This window comes from Oenanthe melanoleuca, chromosome 3, assembly GCF_029582105.1.
Source record: "Oenanthe melanoleuca isolate GR-GAL-2019-014 chromosome 3, OMel1.0, whole genome shotgun sequence".
Classification (NCBI taxonomy): domain Eukaryota; kingdom Metazoa; phylum Chordata; class Aves; order Passeriformes; family Muscicapidae; genus Oenanthe; species Oenanthe melanoleuca.
In genome coordinates this window covers 50,365,869-50,383,417 of record NC_079336.1, presented here as the reverse complement: position 1 = coordinate 50,383,417, position 17,549 = coordinate 50,365,869, and the positions used below count along the sequence as shown (strand labels likewise).

At 40.6% G+C, this 17,549-nt stretch overlaps 1 long non-coding RNA gene across 1 annotated transcript in view; it reads right to left on the bottom strand.

Annotated features, from left to right (window-relative positions):
• Positions 1-390: 390 nt before the first annotated feature.
• The window catches only part of LOC130251572 (uncharacterized), a 37,960-nt gene continuing 20,801 nt past the window's right edge, over positions 391-17,549 (bottom strand). The window contains exon 3 of the long non-coding RNA XR_008840181.1: positions 391-519. This is a non-coding gene — a long non-coding RNA (uncharacterized LOC130251572). The remainder of the gene's footprint in view (positions 520-17,549) is intronic.

Genomic DNA, 17,549 nt, shown 5'->3' with positions numbered 1-17,549 from the left:
ATTTTTTAAAATGAGTGTAAAAATTGTTTTATAGATAACTAAAAATCAAAGCATATCCAATGAATATCAATAAACAATAAAATCTAGATAAAATTCTTTATTTCAGCAGAATGTCAAATTATTTCCAACCAAAATTTGAAAAAAATATTTTGCTCAGGATTTCTTAGGAAAGTTATTTATGTTTTACATCCTATCTATTTTTGATCTTTCATGAAAAAATGTGAAGATTTCAAGTAACTTTATTTTTAGCCTACAGTGTAAGAATACTATGTTTATTTCCCTTCATAGTTCCAAAGCAAACATCTTATCTTGACTTCATTTTTAGTCTACTAATTTTTAGAGTAGTGTGGGACTTTTTTTCTGTACAATAATAGAACGGAGCCAAAGCTGTGTTTATAACCTGTGTTTATTAAGAGAGATAAGTAATTCCATAATAAACTTGTTTTATTAATAATCTAATCTTGTTCCAGTGGCTGAATGAGAGTCATATCCTTCCAGGACAGCTTCCAGGACAGGACCCTAAAGGAAGATAATTTTAATTTACTGGTAGAGAAGACACATGGAGAGTTGAAAGACCAGAGAGGAAGCCAACTGCTTTATGAATATGATCTAAAGACCCTTTTACAGAAAAATTTGAAAATATTATTTTTATTAGAAAGATCTGAACTTTTATGCTTGAGTTTAACCAATTCATTGATGTACACACATGAAAAAGCATAATTCAGCTTTTCCTGATTCTTTTGTTTGGCACAATTTGGATGAAGTTCAGATGAAGTCATGGCAGCTGTGATTTCCCATGTCATCCTTCAGTTTACCATTATGCCATGCTAGCACTTTGAACTGCCTGATCCCACCTGAAATGTTCCAACCACTCGAGTACTGCTACTATAAGGTAGCAATGAAACAACTAGTAGGCCACATTTCTGTCTTTATCATCTTGACATTTTAAAAAACATAGTTCTTCAGCTTCTTAATGACTATTTGAAGAAGTTCCCAAGTTTCAAATACTCAAACTCATCAAATGAGGAATTAGATGATACCCAGTTTTCCTTACATTTGTCACAGGTAGATTTCATTGAATTTTTAAATTATTTTTATGGGTTTTGGGCAAACTGCTTTTGTGAAAAATGTCTTCCTTTCATGTTACAAAAGTGCTTTCTGCATATGCTATTAAATTACAACATTAAGGGTTAAAGGATTAAGGATTAAAATTGGAATTTAAACATGAACCACAACTGAGAGACAGCTTTGGTGAACAAGGATTCACCTTCCAGTTTAGTTTATACAACTTTGAAGTTATGGGGAGATCATGCACTGTTTCTGTTGATGTTGTAGTAAACGTCTAAGATTTGTTTTAACAAAACTTTAAATGTGTTTATTGTTGAACTCTATATGTATTTGTGCTTCCCTTCTTACTGGGTGCATTCATGTGTTGTGTGAAGAGTCCACCTCTAGCCTTGGTGAATCTCTGGAAGAGCTCTGGGGAAATCAAGGTTCTGTAGCTCAGGTCTCTGCCTTGTCCTCATTCCTGAGGTTTGGGACCACCATCCAACAGCCAGTCTTTGGATCTCCACATTTTCTTTCTGCAGGCTCTCACAGTTAACACAAATGATCACCCAGAAGCCAAGCAGATCCTTTCCTGTTTAATCCCTGGGCGTGATGTGCAATATAATCACCTTCAAGATTTCCACAGTTCCTAAAGACAACATAGCTCTTAACAGGCAAAGAAGAAGAGAGATTAAAAGCCAATAAGCAAATGAGCTGAATAAATACAAATTCTCTGTAATTCATTCTTCCACTGAGGCACCATCTGTACAGGACATCACAATCAGGAGAGCACCTGATATCCTGAGTTCCTACGCTGGTTGTGCTTATCTAAAGCAAATTGATCTCCATAAGTATCCCTCTTTTGTCATTAGTTTTCAATCAGCCCCTGGAGGTGGTCAAGGTCTGGTCTCAGGTGTACCATTGGCAGGCAATTTTCTCTTCGATTAATTATTTACTTGGGAGAAACACCTTATCTTTTTAAGAAAATCAATTTTGAGAGCACATCAGAAAATCTTGTTAACTTGTTATTCTTGTGACACTAATGTGGGGAATCCTACAGCAGATACTGATAAAATCATAAGACAAAAATGATAAAAAGGAGTTCCTGTCTCACATTCACATATGTAACAAGTTCATGATTTCCAACTAGATTAATGCCATAAACTGACTCTTCATGTCACCAGATACCAAAAGTATTGATGGACTGGGGTTCACAGGAAATTGGTGAGCGGCTGGGACTGATTCTTCCATAAATTTTAATGCTGAACATGTAAATAAATTTTATTTCTGAAAAGAACTCAGCTATGTTTTGATACTGTGCTCTGAGATTCTGCTACAAAAATTAAGTGGTCAAGAGCAGGAACAGAATTGCCAACACTTGTGATTTTATTAGGAGAGAGATCACTTTTCTTAAAACCTGAGCTCCTCAGGTCGTATGATTACAGGAAACTGTCATGTTTCATTCTTTCAGAAGAAATAGTTTCTAACTTTTGTGGTTGTGAAGAAAAGTTCAAAATATAAATCCAGTAGCTGGGACCACCAGATGACAAAAAGTCACCAGTATTTTAAGGAATGTGATGGTTTATGAAGGCCTGAAGTTGAGAACACTGAAATAATGTTATTCAAACAAAGAAGGCAGTGAATAATGATGTGAAAGTAAAATCCTAAGAGTCAGAGTACTTCCTCTATCCTTCTAAAGAGAAGAAATAGCATGTATAGTGAAACTACACAGCTTCAAAGCTCATCCACATTTTTATCCTGGAGAAGTTGTTTAAAAAAATATATCTTTATTCTTGAAGAATGGAGCACGTCATATGAGAACTGCTAATACACTAATGGAAAGATAAAGCAATGGTTTAGGTCTACATGTTGGAACTGTACTTTTCCTGTTTCTCCAGATAAAAAAAACAAGAGAGATATGTCAAATAATATGAAGCCAAGTTATTGCAGAATGTGCAGAAACTACTTCCTGTGAAGAATTAAGGTTTAATTAGCTATAAAGGAAGTGTACAGAGGGATGATAACTCAGAGTTGGTCACCCTCTCTCTCATGAGATTATCCTCTGTACCTCTGAACTTTATTATCCAAACAACAAGTCCATGGCGTGATTTGGTGTCTCCAATAATCTTGTGCTAATTTTTACTCATGCAGCCTGTCAGGAGGCCTTTAGTTGTTTGCAGAACAGCTCTAAATATAAAGAACAATTGACTACATTAACTGTGTGTGCAGGAACATCATTTTAGGCATCAAAAAAAGACACTTTTTTTGTCATGATGCAAAGTCTGTTGAAATCAACAAATAGCTATCAGTATTTGAATGAAAATATTTGGCCAGTTTTGCTTGGTATATTTTGTATATTCAACTTTATTTTAAAATTGACTCACCTGACCATCCTAGGAAGTACAATCCTAGGTCTCCTAAAATGGCTGAGAGTGTGAAAACAGGATTAGATTGAACTGACCCCTGAAGCACCATGTGCAAAGGCCAGTCACATCTCTCCTTCAAACACATGCACCACGAGAACAGAGACAGTTTGGGTCCAGTTTGCTAGAATCCTCCTTTGCTTACTCCTGACTCATGTGCTTTCTGGCTATGAACGGACCTTGTTCTCTGTCTGAGGAAGATCAGGGCCATGTTGGACTGGGCTTTGAGCAACCTGATCAAGGTGTCTTTGACCATGGCAGGTGGGTTGGAACTGAGTGATCTTTTAAGGTCCCCTTAACTCAAACCACTCTGCGATTCTATGATAAAACATCATCAACGCAGCTTTCTGCAGGAGTTCAGACATTGATTTATAACTATCCTTGTGCCAAAGGACTGGCTCCACTCCCTTTTACAAGGAAGGAGGCTGGTTGTGACCCCCTACTTCCATGCAAAATGGGGTGATACTGTCAGAGTCTCAGGGTGCTCCACAGCCATGCAGCGCTGCCTATTGCAAGTAGAAAGTGATCCTGCCTGAAGCCAAACAAGAAAACCCATTGAAAAATCTCACTCTGTAAAAAATGCATTAAAAGCCAAGAATTAACACTTTTCATTGCCATAATCTATGGCAGGTACCTGTTTGAGCTCCCAATACAGTGACACTGCATTTTTTAGGGAATCTATTTGGTGTGAAAATGTGCCAATGTTAGTTCAGGTATTCTGAGGGATTTAGAGCTGTGGGAAGGAAAGCATATAAAAACATCTGTAAGATGGTCTGGACAAAAGAAAAGAACAAAATGAGATGGTACAGGAATTGCAGGAAGATATGGGATAAGATGTAGGAGTCATTGAGAAATTTGGATCAAAAGCAGCTGTCACTCTTATCTGTCCTTTAGCAAGAGTTCAATAACATCCCTGACTGAGGGACCCCACTGTGCTAAAAGCACTGCACAAACTCACTGTAATTTTTACAGGCATGCTCTGCCCTGTACCATTTCTAATCTCAGCTGGTGAGCAAGGGCACAAAGGCACAGAGAAAGGAAGCAGCTTGCCCAAAGTAGGTTAGTGGCAGAAATAAAGATAGGATCCAGATCTCCTGCAGCCAGCTGAAAGCATCCCATGGAGAAAAGTGTAATCTGCCTCCCAAGCCCACAGGGAAGCTTCCAGGCAGAAAAATCTGTTCAAATCAAAAAGCAAGGAAAAGAAGAAAGTGTGGGCTTGAGGATCCTAATTGGCATAAGTAGGAACATGCAGACTATCTGTGACTTTCTCCCAGTGGAAAGATCCAAGGAAATAAACAAGTACAGATGATTTAAGCAAAAACCAAGACTCAGTAGCTACAGTACTCAGAGCCTGTGCTAACACTGCAGCCTATTCTCTTTTCAGAGGAAGAAAAAGCATAGCAAGGACAGCACAAACCTCTCACAAGTGTATTACACAGACAGGACAAGCAAAGGATAAGTATATTATTCTAAGCATTAGTGGTTTGGGGAAAATTCTGAACTAGAATATTTCTTTTCAGCTAAAAAGTACAAATTTATTTAAGTCTGGGTTTCTTGACATTTTATTTCAGTTTCTTTTCCAAGCTGTTTCTGATCATCATCTTTTAGCTGTTCAGAGATTTAAGAGACTGCAAAATGGTTCCTGTCTACTGAAATTTCAATATGGCTGTGAAGAAACATTATTTTTAAAAAGTGGCCTATTATCAAGGCAATGTGCAATACATATAAGCAAATCTCCTCCCTATTGCATACTGCCATTAACAGAAACAAGATAATTTACTGTAACCTCCACAAAGAAATTATTAGCAATAATATAAGCATGGCATGAAATAAAACCTTCCAAAGGAAAGCATGATAGTCAGTGTACCTGAAGTTTTGTTAATGTAAAGATTTTCAAAGCCAAGGAACAAACTTTAAAAGGGAAATTCTAAAACAGAGGGGAAACATTATTCAACTTAATATTAGTACTTAGGATTTTAATGCAATGATCCATTAATTGTGTAGGGAGAATATTACTTTTTTCTTCCAGAAATGTGATGCTATTCTGCTTAAAAGAGATATAGTATCTCTGCCAGTAAAGTATGATAGCATTCCTGCATCAGCCCTAAAAGAAGGCAAGGTGAAGCACAGGGATGCTAAAGATTAGGCTCTTTGACTTGTATCTCTGATGTCAGCTAAAGGAAATAAACATAATCATCTTTGGAAGCCAGATTCTGAATAAAACTGCTCAAAATGAAGACATCATACTTTTTAAGGACCTGCTTCTTACAATTTGATCTTCCTATTGTGCATGATGTATTAGTGCCAGAGGGGGTCACAACAGAGACCTTCTGCTTCCTGTGCAGCCACTCACATAGGACGTTTTGTCTGCAGACAAGCAGCCTGTCTGCATGGTTTCTCCCAAATTAATCCCATTTCTTACTTATTCTCTTTGCACACAGATATTCATCACACACATTTTTCACTATCAGCTCAGAGGGAAACTTTCTTTACTTCACATTTAAATATGTGGGATTTTGGATATTTTATGATAGTTACTGTCTTCCTTAATGAGAAAAACTGCCAAAATTCTAAAACCAACTAAGGCAGAGAAGTTGCATGTGCTTTGCTTTCCAGCTCTAGGTAGGATCATCTTTAAACTGATGTGTCCCCAGTGCAGATTGGCTCATTATCAGCAGAGCTCTGGAAGGTATTTTCAAGTGATGAATTCCTTACCCTCCAAATGGCTCTGGAAGTTTAACTTGTTCAAGCACATGTGAAGGGGATCATTAACTTGGTCATTAAATCACAGGACAGAGTCTGGCAGCACAGAGATAGTGGTGGTGCTGCTGGTTTGTGATGGTCTAAAGTATATATGAAACTAGCAGATTTATTTTGTTTTCCTTTCTGCTTATGGAAGAGTTCAGAAAAACAACATTCTGTAAGTCAGTCTTAAGGAAAGATGATGGGATTATGCTGATGCTAGTTATTATTGTAATTTTTTAAAATGCTTTCCCTTCCTTTCATTTTCATTCTTTCTTTCAGTCTCTATAGGGATTTAATGCTAGTGTTTAAGCACAAAATCCTGTTGCTGGGACCTATGCTCAGAAATTCTCATTCAAAAGCAGGACCCTTTGTATTGCTGAATCCATTTATCTATTTATAAAATATGACTGGCATTTATCTACAGGGAATTTATCTCTACTCTTATAGCTCAGTTGCCTGGAAAAAGCAGAGGGGAGGCTGCCTGCTGATAACACATCACATATTTTTTATTTTAGGACCTATGTGTCTGGGATAGGGTTTCTGGAGTTCACATCTCAGGCTCACTCTGAGGCTGACCTGAACATGTTCCACTGCGTCAGCCCCTGAAAATGCTGGCTGAATATGAATGAAATGGATGTTTTAATTGATGCAAGATCAGACTTGTATTAACAAAGTTCAAGGATCAATTAATTCAGGAGACTCTGTCTCTGTTTTTTTATTATATCCACAGGCTTCACTGGGGCTTACAGGAAAACAGGAAAAAAAAATAAAATGGAAAACAAAGAGGGATAGAGGTGTTGTGAGGGGTGAGTATCACTTTCCTTGCAAAGCCTGGAACTGAGACTGAATTTCCTCTGGCATTAGTCTGCAACACCATTAGGTTACAGTCACCACATCTTTTGGGAAGGTGACCTTTGCAGGGATGCTTCTTGGAATGATATCATCCCACTCCTAGGTGCCCTCTGGGGTGCACAGCTCTGGGAGAGAGCCAGACACAGTGCTCAAAATAAGGCTCTTGTTGGAACTGCTGATGGTGGCTCTCTGAAATGGACACTGTCCCTCTGAAGTATTGGCTGTAGTTGCAGCATCCTGAATGTTTCCTTGGCTCCAGAGTTTCTGGGTCAAAAATCCCTGCTCATTTCAGTGGCAGAAACATGGTGACACCACTAAAAGAAGCCTGGAGGGGCTGTTCTACCCTCTGCCCATAGCAGGCTCCCAAAGGAAGGGCCTGAAAATTCCCCTCATACAAGTGTTTTGTTACTGCTAGCCTTCACATTGAGGGACATTCTGGGGTGGATTTATGGAACACCTTTAGCTCCTTGTCTTGGTGGAGCATTTCCACAGCCTGTCCCAGGAGGCAGCTCAGTCACCACAAGATCCCTCCCACCCTTCACTTCCCTCCTGCTGCAGCTATATCCAATCCTGGGCTCACCTACAGGGGATTTTAGTGAAGACTTTTGTCTTCCTCTCTGTAAAGGGGGTTTCTTTCTTTTTCAGTCCAAGTGAGGCTAATTCAGAATTTAGCAATTTAAGAGTTCAGTTGTATAGTCAAACTCTTAACAAAAGATTCATTTTAACCATGCTAGATATAGGTTCCACTCAAGAGACTAAGCTGGAGTAACCTAAGGTGTGAATTAACCCTTACAAGATGGGGTTTGTGAATATGGTAGAAACTGTATTAACCTATTTTTTTTTCCATTTAAGTCCACAGAGGTCAGTTTTGATTAGAATGAAGCAGGCTTAGCTACAATGGGAAAGCTCATTCCTCAACCTTACTTATGCAACAGGCAACTTTATTTCTATTCAACAGTAAGGCCAAATATGACCTCTGTGTAAAGGGCACTAAGCAGGCATCCTTTACTTCCTTCTGGACTGAAAGTGGTGGCAGAGAGTTCTTTGGGCTCCTCATGAGCTTGTTTGCTAGAAGAGGGAGATGGAGAGTGTGAAGCTAATGATGCTTGTGAGCGTGGGGCTTGCACCTCACCCTACTGCCCAGTGCAGCTCTGCTTGAGCTGCCAGTGAGTGCTCACACTAACAGAGCCACTGACCAAAACCAGGTTTGGGGCTGCCACTGCTTCCACAGTGCCACAGTTACCCGGTGTGTAAAGCATCTTGGTATTCAACTGAGATGGAAGTCACACACAGCAGGGCTGGTTTGCACAGCTAGTGCTAAAGGAGCATGCCCTTAGCTACAGAAGAAGATGCAGCAAAAAATCAGTTTGTTCCCAGACTGCATTGTACTCACAGGAGGGATGAGGATTTACAAGTGACAAGCAGCGCACGATGGTGTGCACCAAGTGCCAGCTCTGGGCCACCATCCAAAGTGGTTTTCCTCAAAGGAAATTCAGTGCATCCAGTATCACCTCGCTGGATACATTCATTCACTTCTTCTCACAGTGTTTCAGAGCTCTTCAGGGCCGCAGCTGTGGAGAAATCTTGCCTTTTTGGCAAGTGTGCAGGATGGCCGAGCATATCAAATGAGCTTTCTAAGCTTAATTGATAATGACAACAAGTCTAAGGCAATCACATATAAAATTCTCTCTTCTCTCAGATGTTGCTGGATGAGTGCTGGCACAGCCGCCTTCCCTCACAAACATTTCAGATACTGTTTCTTACTTTTTGGCTACAGCCTTCAGTAAGACTTGGAAAAAACCCAAGATTTATCATGGGTCCGCGTTGGCTTTTTTATATTTTTTTTCTACTTCATTATTCTTATTTTTCTCAGACAAAACACTGCTTGATTCGCTTTAAAAAAATAATCCTCTAACTCTGTTCTCGCTTTCAGTTCTCACTGAGGATTTGGGGTGAGGCTGGGAATGCTCTGAAGCAGCACCTTTGCAGACAGCACGTTAATGACACAGAGGTCAGATTCATTTCACTTACACCTTGGCTAATGGACTTTTTACAGAGCACATACACACACACACACGCAGCTTTCTGTGTCTCCATAAATGAAATCTCCTCTGAGCACAAGACTGTACCTTTATGGGACTTTTATGAAGTGGCATTACTCAATGAACTTCACTTAAGAATGTGTCAACATTATGTCTGGGCCAGTGTGCTACAGCTCGGAGCTGGAAGTGAAGGTTTCCAAACCTCAGGAGTGCTCATCAGTGGGGCTCTGAAGCAGGTACTTTGCAGACAATGGAATATGGTCTTTACCCAAATGCAAATAGTTTTAAATCCGAATGTCTGTTTGGATCTGGTTCCTTTTTATTTGTTTTTTTCCAGCACACTAGTGAAATGTGAAAGCTATCCAAGGAAGAGAGATTCTGATGGTAAACTTCCCTTGCATGTGTGGTGTGTTCTAAACTGTGTCTTGGTTCAGGTTCATGCCTAGGGGAAACGTCTCTGCTCCACAGTGACCTACATTTTGTGGGTCAAACAGCTTTCCCCCGGCCTCTTCCCAGTGCAAAGTGCTGCAATCTCTGTTTCTTCTCTTCCAGCCATAACAATCTGCCTAAGAATGTCACCAAACATGCCCTTTGTATCTCTCCTGAGCCCCAAGTGAAAATTCTTCTATGAAGGCCCAGGTGGATGGTGATCATATACCTCAGGCATGACCACCTTGCAGCAAGAGATGCTCACACTGGCTGCAGCCCAGCCTGCTAAGCCAGCATCCTGTCAGGAGCCCGTCACCCTGGGCTGTTCAACAACCAGGACCCTCAGGAGGTGTTTGACTAGTAAAAGGCATGTCACTCTAGCTCCATCCATTAAGCCTACTTGTCTCAGTGCAGCAAAGACAAGAAAAAACACATTTTGGATGATGGTCCAAGAGAAGACTTCTGGCCACATTTCCAGCTATTTACCTTATACAGAGCAACAAACACACCCCATGCAGGAAAAAAATCAGAAATGGGGTTTAGGTTGTTCACTTGCAATGAAACTAGAAACCTTATCTCTCTCTTTCTCTCATTTGCTTGCCCAAGCATGGCCATTTTATCTGCAAGAGCAGATTGTTGAAAGCAATCATCCACATCTCATCCATGTTTGTGACTCTTTAGGTCAGAGATAAATAAGGATGAGATGTTGATGACCTCTCTTCTCATCAATTCCCTGTTTTCCCTGTCAGAACAAACTTTTAAGGCTGACACACCATCCCAAAGCTAGCAGCTGTTCACTTCAGCTTAAAACAGACCATAGCTTTCCTCTGTAACATATCACTCATTGCCTGGCTCACTAAAGATCAGTTGTGGTTTTTTTTTTCTCCACTGAAACCTGTACAAAAGAGCCAAAGCCTTGACACATCTGCAGCAGAGGAGCTATGGCTTTTATGACCATGACCTGAAGTGACCGTATTAATTTACTCTTCTTCATGGCTCTGTGTCAAATCCTTGCATGATCCACACAGAATCCAAGTTGTCCAAAGTAGACAAGAGGGATTTCAGTTTGCTGCTGTGTAATTAGGCTCAATAAATGACAGTGCACTTCAGTAGAAAATCTGCTGGTGGGGTTGAAGCAAGAGTGAGGAGCTGTGGGAAGAGGAGAGAAAAGAAGAGGAAAGAAGAAAGACACACAGAAGCTGCCTTCATAAGGAGTGCAGAACTTTCCTCCTCTGGACTGAGACCAGGAAGCAGAGCAGAGCCATCTCTGATCAGCATTACTCGAGTGCACCTATGCTTTCCCCCTGCTTTTCTGGCTGATGCATCTTAGTGCATGAGCACAGATGTCAGAGCTGGCTGCAGGCCAGGAGCATGTCCCAGGTGGCCTTGGTTCTTGTCCATGGAGGCTGGGAGGCAAGGCCCAGGGGGCTGTGAAAGAATGGGGGCAGCAAGGAAGCACGGCTGACCCTGTGGGCAGGCATAAGCATTCTGACCAGGTAGAATAGCAGGTTCCTCCAATTTCCTGGGTCAAAGATGGATGCCCTTTTCCTGCACAGGGCTGTACATCCATCCCCCAGCCCCAAGGCAAAGGGTAGATAGAATCACTTCCTATGAGTACTGGAGAGGGATTGTGCACTGGAAAAATCACTGAAAGTCCTTATTTTAAATACAGTGACCTGAGGGCTGCACTCTGAACTTGAAGGGGACAGAATTACATTTAAGTGCCTACTTTTGTTCTTTTTTTTTCCTCAAATTGACCAGGGCATGAGTCATGTGGAGAACCCAACCTCTGGCTGGTTACCAAGAAAGGCCCATCAGTATTTTCAGTCATGAAAGGGCTGAGGAGGATTAGCTTTTGTAGTCAACACTTTGGCCTGACCAGCCAACATAGAAGTAAAAAAAAAAAGAACTAAGAAAACCAGACCAGAGGGTAGAAAATATAAATGTATTTAAAAGTACTGATGTGAAAAATGGAAACACAGTAATTTTATTTTACATGTATTTTTAAATTAAGCTCAGTTGTAATAAATTAAGCACATTAAACTTGCCCTAGATCCCATATATTATAGAGAAAGGGCAGGGGACAACACTACAGAGACATAAAGTAGCAAGGTGAGGTCCCCAGGCTTGTGTAGTTCCCTCCTGAAGCTCATCAGTGGAAGTCATATTTTCTTTCTTTCTTTCTTTCTTTCTTTCTTTCTTTCTTTCTTTCTTTCTTTCTTTCTTTCTTTCTTTCTTCCTTCCTTCCTTCCTTCCTTCCTTCCTTCCTTCCTTCCACCCCACAACTATTTTTTCCTTCCACATCTGCTCTCTTTCTCTCATTTTATCCCTACTTATGCAACACCTGTGCTGGAAAAAAATAATGTTCCGACCATGCCACAGTTCCAAAAGCAATTATTTAATGAAAATATTGTAAAAATTGTTAATGTAAACAGGAAGAGACATTTTTAATTAGACATAGGAGAAAAAGCAGATTAGCCCCAGGATCTTGTGTGGAGATCATGGGGCCATTACAGAAGCTATTTTCCTGATGTCTGTGTGGACTGAAGCCAACTACTTTTTGCTCCTGCTGAAGAATCAGGTTAATCAAAACGATGACAGCCAAATGGACAGAGAGCAGGATTCATCCAGGCCTCTTTGTCTAAACTCCAGATGGAACTAGAAAGTTAAAGCACAGACAGCATGTCCAGGATGGCCAGGCCCTCATGTGACAAGCCCTGTCTAAAAATCATTCCCATTAATTTGCAACTGTCAATCACCTCAGCATTCTGCTCCGAAACAATGGCTGGCCCTGGATCACAGCTTCTCCCCATCTCCTCACACTAGCACAGCTGAGAATTAGGGAATTTTTTTCTTGATTAGTAAAGACTTTTTAGTGCAGTGCAACATGCCTGGTTCAAGAAAAACGCTGCTTAAAAGCCAAAAGAATCTTTACACGGACCCACACCCCACCCTCTAATAAAGAACTGAAACAATTTAATGGGTTAGATTTAGCAGCCGAGTTTGGTCCGTGTGAACAACAAAGTTTTCAGCTTGGCACCCGCATAAAAAAAAGAAAGAAGGGTGGAAGTTGGTTTGAAGTCAAATTAAAAGCAAGGGAAGCAAAACCCAGTATTCACCACCCCACTGGAGAAGGAGGAGATGTTGGCATCTCTGTTTCACCCAAGAGCTCATGGGTGGCTGCTCTCGCCCAGGATGACCTTACCCACACAAGGGCTGAACGCGGGTTCCAGTCGCTGCTTCAGTGGTTGCAAGAAGTGTCACCAGGAGACAATGAGAACAGCTCTCCTCAGCTGTCTACAGCCCACTGCTTTCTGCACTTTCTGGGGCTGGTAGCTGGGATCAAAGCCAAACAAAGACAGGACTGAAGTATGGTCTCAATTTTGGTTTTGGAACTGAAGATACAGGACAGGCAAGTTCTTCTGCAGTTTTGTGTCTTGATCATCTGTACTCCCAATGAGAAAACAGCAGAGACCCAAGTTCCTAAATAGCTTTAGGATGACTAAATATATATATGTATTTGAAGATATATTTACTATTACAAACACTATTCCTTGTTCTGCTGTTTATATAAATTTAGTTATAATCAAGTTCTTATAAACTCCTTATGCAGAGAATTCATTTTTTTTTTGCAGCCCACATTACATGTATTTTGAATCAAATGCAAGACTCAAGTGCATTTTTGAAATCAAATCACACACATTTAAGATATGCAGAATCCCAAATAAAGGGATGCAGGATTGACTTTGAAAAGTGAGGAGGATTTTTTAGAAGTCAGAATATATTATTTTAAATGGTCGATTTTTTTTCTTTAAGATATATCAAATAGTATTCTAAAAGAAAACAAAGGTCAAACAAAACATTTGAAAGTGTCTTCAAAGGTGGGTTTAGAGTTTTGTTCAAAAAGTTCTAAGATTTTTTATTTAAATTCCACCTAAACTGAAAATCTTTTCCTAGCTTTTTAGTCCTGCAATCAAATTGAACAACCTTGTTCCTCCCAGAAATTAATATAAAACAAAATAATTTGTAGCCTGAGATTACTTTCCTGAGCATATTACTCCACTATCTGGATGGCCCAGCCTAAAGACATAAAGCCAGAGCCAGCTGCTGTTTCATTTTCCAGACTTGGGCTGAGTCACTGCTCTGCACAGCTTTTACTTTTTCTGTTTGCCTTTCTAAAGACACATACACACAATATCTAACACATGCATGATCCAGGGATGACATCACATGCTATTTTAAAGAATAAGGCTTATCTATCATATTCCACATGAAAATTATAGGTCTGTATTTTCCTCTATTATTTAGACTTTACGCGTGAAATCTGTTGTCATAAGAAGGAGAAAGAGCTGTTAGCTACAAAAAATGTGACACAAAACTGCAGTGTCTCACAACCAATCTTTTGTTAACAGAGAGAAAGAAAAGAAGCAAAATAAAATAGATGAAAAAGAAGGACAAGGGTGTTGAAAAATTACAATTACTTCGCTCCTAGGGAATGGAGCTTTTGAAAATTAATGCAGTCATTAACCATCTGGCTTACTAAATAGTTAGCAAAAAGTTCCTCTGAAAGAGTTGGCTTTACATTCATGACTGCAGTTTATTGGTCCATTGGCACCAGCATGCCTAAACACAAGGGAAAGTCAATACTGTATCATAGCATTGCCTAGCTAACACCTGGAATATATTCTCTGGAGTGAAAACAGCAGGGAACTGACCAGAAATAACCTCTCCCGTATTATTCCTTCAATTAGACCAAAACAAGTTTCCCTTTGAAAACTTAATAATAAACACTGCAGGTCATTCACTTGTTTGGAGCCCCTTTGGGAAAGCTGAGCAGATGGGTCCCCTTATCCAGCCCCCTCGCTGTCACAGAGACAACAGCCGCAAATCAGGACAGATATTGATTTTAATTGGAGCCAACAGCATCTACATACCCTCTTAATATCCACATCTTCCTGGAAAAAAATACTTCTTTTTAAAAGATTGATTTGTTTTGTCCTGTCAGGTTGATTAGACAGAATGAGGTAATTCTTTGCAAGATGAACAATTACGCCGTTTTTCAGGTTCACTGCTTAAGTAAATACACACAGCAAATCCCTAGGCAAACCCGAGGTCCATTTCAGAGCCTTTGTACATACAAGCAGCGTAGATTAAAACATTGTTCACCCAAACTGAAGCAGTTATGTTCTCATTATCAGAGAGATTTGAGGTGTCGTCAGGGTCTCTTCAGTGGTTTTCACTCAGGCGTGGGGAGGGAACTAACAACACAAAGTGAACATCTACTTAAAATCAAATTATCTGGGACATTTTCACCACCCCCAGGGTAAAAGCAGTTCTCCTCAAAATTCTTGTAGATTGATCAAGCCTGCTATTCCCCGAAGAACCTCAGATGCATTGCTATTTGCCTTTAACAGACACGAGCAGCTCTCTCCCCCCGCCCCCACCCCCGAGCAAATCTCTTTCCCATACGGCATGTCAATTCCCACCAGGGAGGTGAGATGAACAGGTGCCATGGTTCTTGACTTAATTGCTGCGAAGAGTAGAGCACTAATGACGAGCTGCTGGCTAGAGACAGTTCCGTGCTGGCAGGGGAGCCCTGCCAATCTGGGGGTGGCAGCCAGGCTGCGGCTGCCCAGGGCGGGCAGATTGCTGTCCTGGCAGCAGGCCAGCCCCAGTAGACCTCACAGGGCTGTCCTTGTCACCAGCGTTAGCACTGCCCTTCCAAAGCAGAGAGCAACATCAGCCTCCTTCCCCCTGGGAGCCCCAAGAAATATTTTTATCACTGAGGGGGTCATCTCAGGGGACCTCTACAGACCCCACAATGAAACAAGCGGCAGCATGAAAAGGACTGGAACCCTGCCCACACGTATCCCCATGGATTAATTAGAGTGGGGAGCAATTAGGCTTTGAATTAGGAGTCTGGGGTGCAAATGGAAGGATCACCCAGGGCTTTCATTACTCCCTTCTCTGTGGGCAAAAGACCGTCACAACACAGGCTTGGTGGCAAAGTCTGTTCCTACCCTGCCTTGGCATACTCCATGCACTGATGGTCACATCTGGAGCATTTTTTGAGCAACATCCAGAGGAAAAACATTTTCAGGGAGTCTACACACTGACACCTACGCTTTCCATATTCCCCAGCTCATGGAGCCATACTGCAGAAGACTACTGTCCATCTCTAACATTTGTGCTCGAGCAACAAAGCTGCTCTTTTGGCTAAGACTCAGCAAACCTAAGAGTTACTAGAGCCTTAGAGACTGTTTTTTTTCAAGGCTGAAGGGGAGCACAGGGATACAGTACGTCTCTTGCATCTTGAAAACTGTGTAGCACACTCAGATCACTGAGTGCATTACCTGATATGCCTTTCAATTTCCTCTCATGCCACTCATCTCTAGTCCCCCTGCCAGACTGCCCTGTGAGCTTGGCAAGCTTTGTTTCTTCAAGTGCATGCTTATCCTGCACACAGGTTTTCCCAAGCTCTCACTGCTTCTATTAAAAGCCCCCCTGGAGATAAACTACAAGACTAACACTAATTACCATAATAATTTGTTAGAGCATTGCTTTGATCCTTTCTCACCTACCAAGTCAATCCTGTTCTACTCCATTCCCAAAAGTGTTAGATGTGATTACACAACTAATTAGCACAAGAGACTGGATTTTAAAGCATGTATGATAGTAATTCAGATAAAAGTTTTGATCTTTTGATAAATAAGGAAGTGGACAAACTTATCACTTCCCAGGAAACTCACAGCAGGTCAGTTATTGCCAAAAATCTAATGTGTAACATGAATGGCTTAGAACAGCACTGCTAAGCCAGCAAGTTACACTGTTTGTCCACTAGTTTCTGTAGAAAACACCACTTACTTTTTTAAAAATTTGCAAACTTGAAATAGTCACATTTTATTCCTATATGTGAAGCATGAATTCTGTTTGATCAGGAAAACCCCAAACATTTTCAGAGGCTTTATCTCCTTTCAGAATAAATTTAAGTTTTATTTCTACCTCAGAATAAGACAGCTCTGAGTGTTTTCAGATTCCTTGGTGTGTCATCACTATTTCATTTCTTAGGATGCTTGGCAAGTTACACAGATGAACCCTCACTGTATTTCTTTGAATAAATAAGAGAAGAGAGAGAGATCACATATCACACTCTATAACTAGGTCAGCTTACACAACTCTTTTTGAAACATGTTAACTAGAATTTAGGAAACAGAGCCCACTGGATATTTACACTGCCTTTAGAGATTTTGACATCGAGTCCTAGGTAAAAATGGAACAGGAAGCCAGATGAGTGTCTGGGAGCATCTGGGACAACATAACAGCTATTATTAGAGCAGTAAGAGCCTCTTCATTACTACTTCACATTGTCAAGGACCACACTATGAGTAAAAGATTTTTTTATTTTTTTAGAGTTTGAACACCCTGTTTTGCAGCCATGGTTCCTACTAAGCTGTAGAGAGTTTTCAGGGCAGATACAATTTTGATGATTGGCAAAACAGTGCTAAGAAAGAGTAATGGACCACCACATTCACTGTGTCCTACTGTGATTCTAGAAGTGCAATTTTAAAATAAACAGCTCCTGAAACAGCAGTGTGCTCCATACAGCCAAAGATGATGGTGCCCATGCACAGGGGGTACTATGCAGGTCTGTTTTTGTATTTGTCCCAGCACATTTTTTCCACTGCTTTTTGTGAAGCAGTGGTCTGCATTGTTGTGGTTGCCCTGGACTATGAAATGAATGAATTCTCACAGAAAACTTCTAAATAAAATTAAAATATATCTGCTACAATTCCCTTCTTTTCCTATACTAGAAGACTAGAGGCTGGGGGGGGGGGGGGGGTGGGGAAGAAGAAAAATACAGTTTTTTTGATAGAGTTAATATTTTGTGCTTCTGTCATCGGAGATACATAAATAAGACATGAAATTTTTTGTGTACTTGTGTCCTTACCCTTGCTATCAGCCTTTAGCACATGATAGATACTTAGGAGATTCTTGTATGACAATTTGCAGG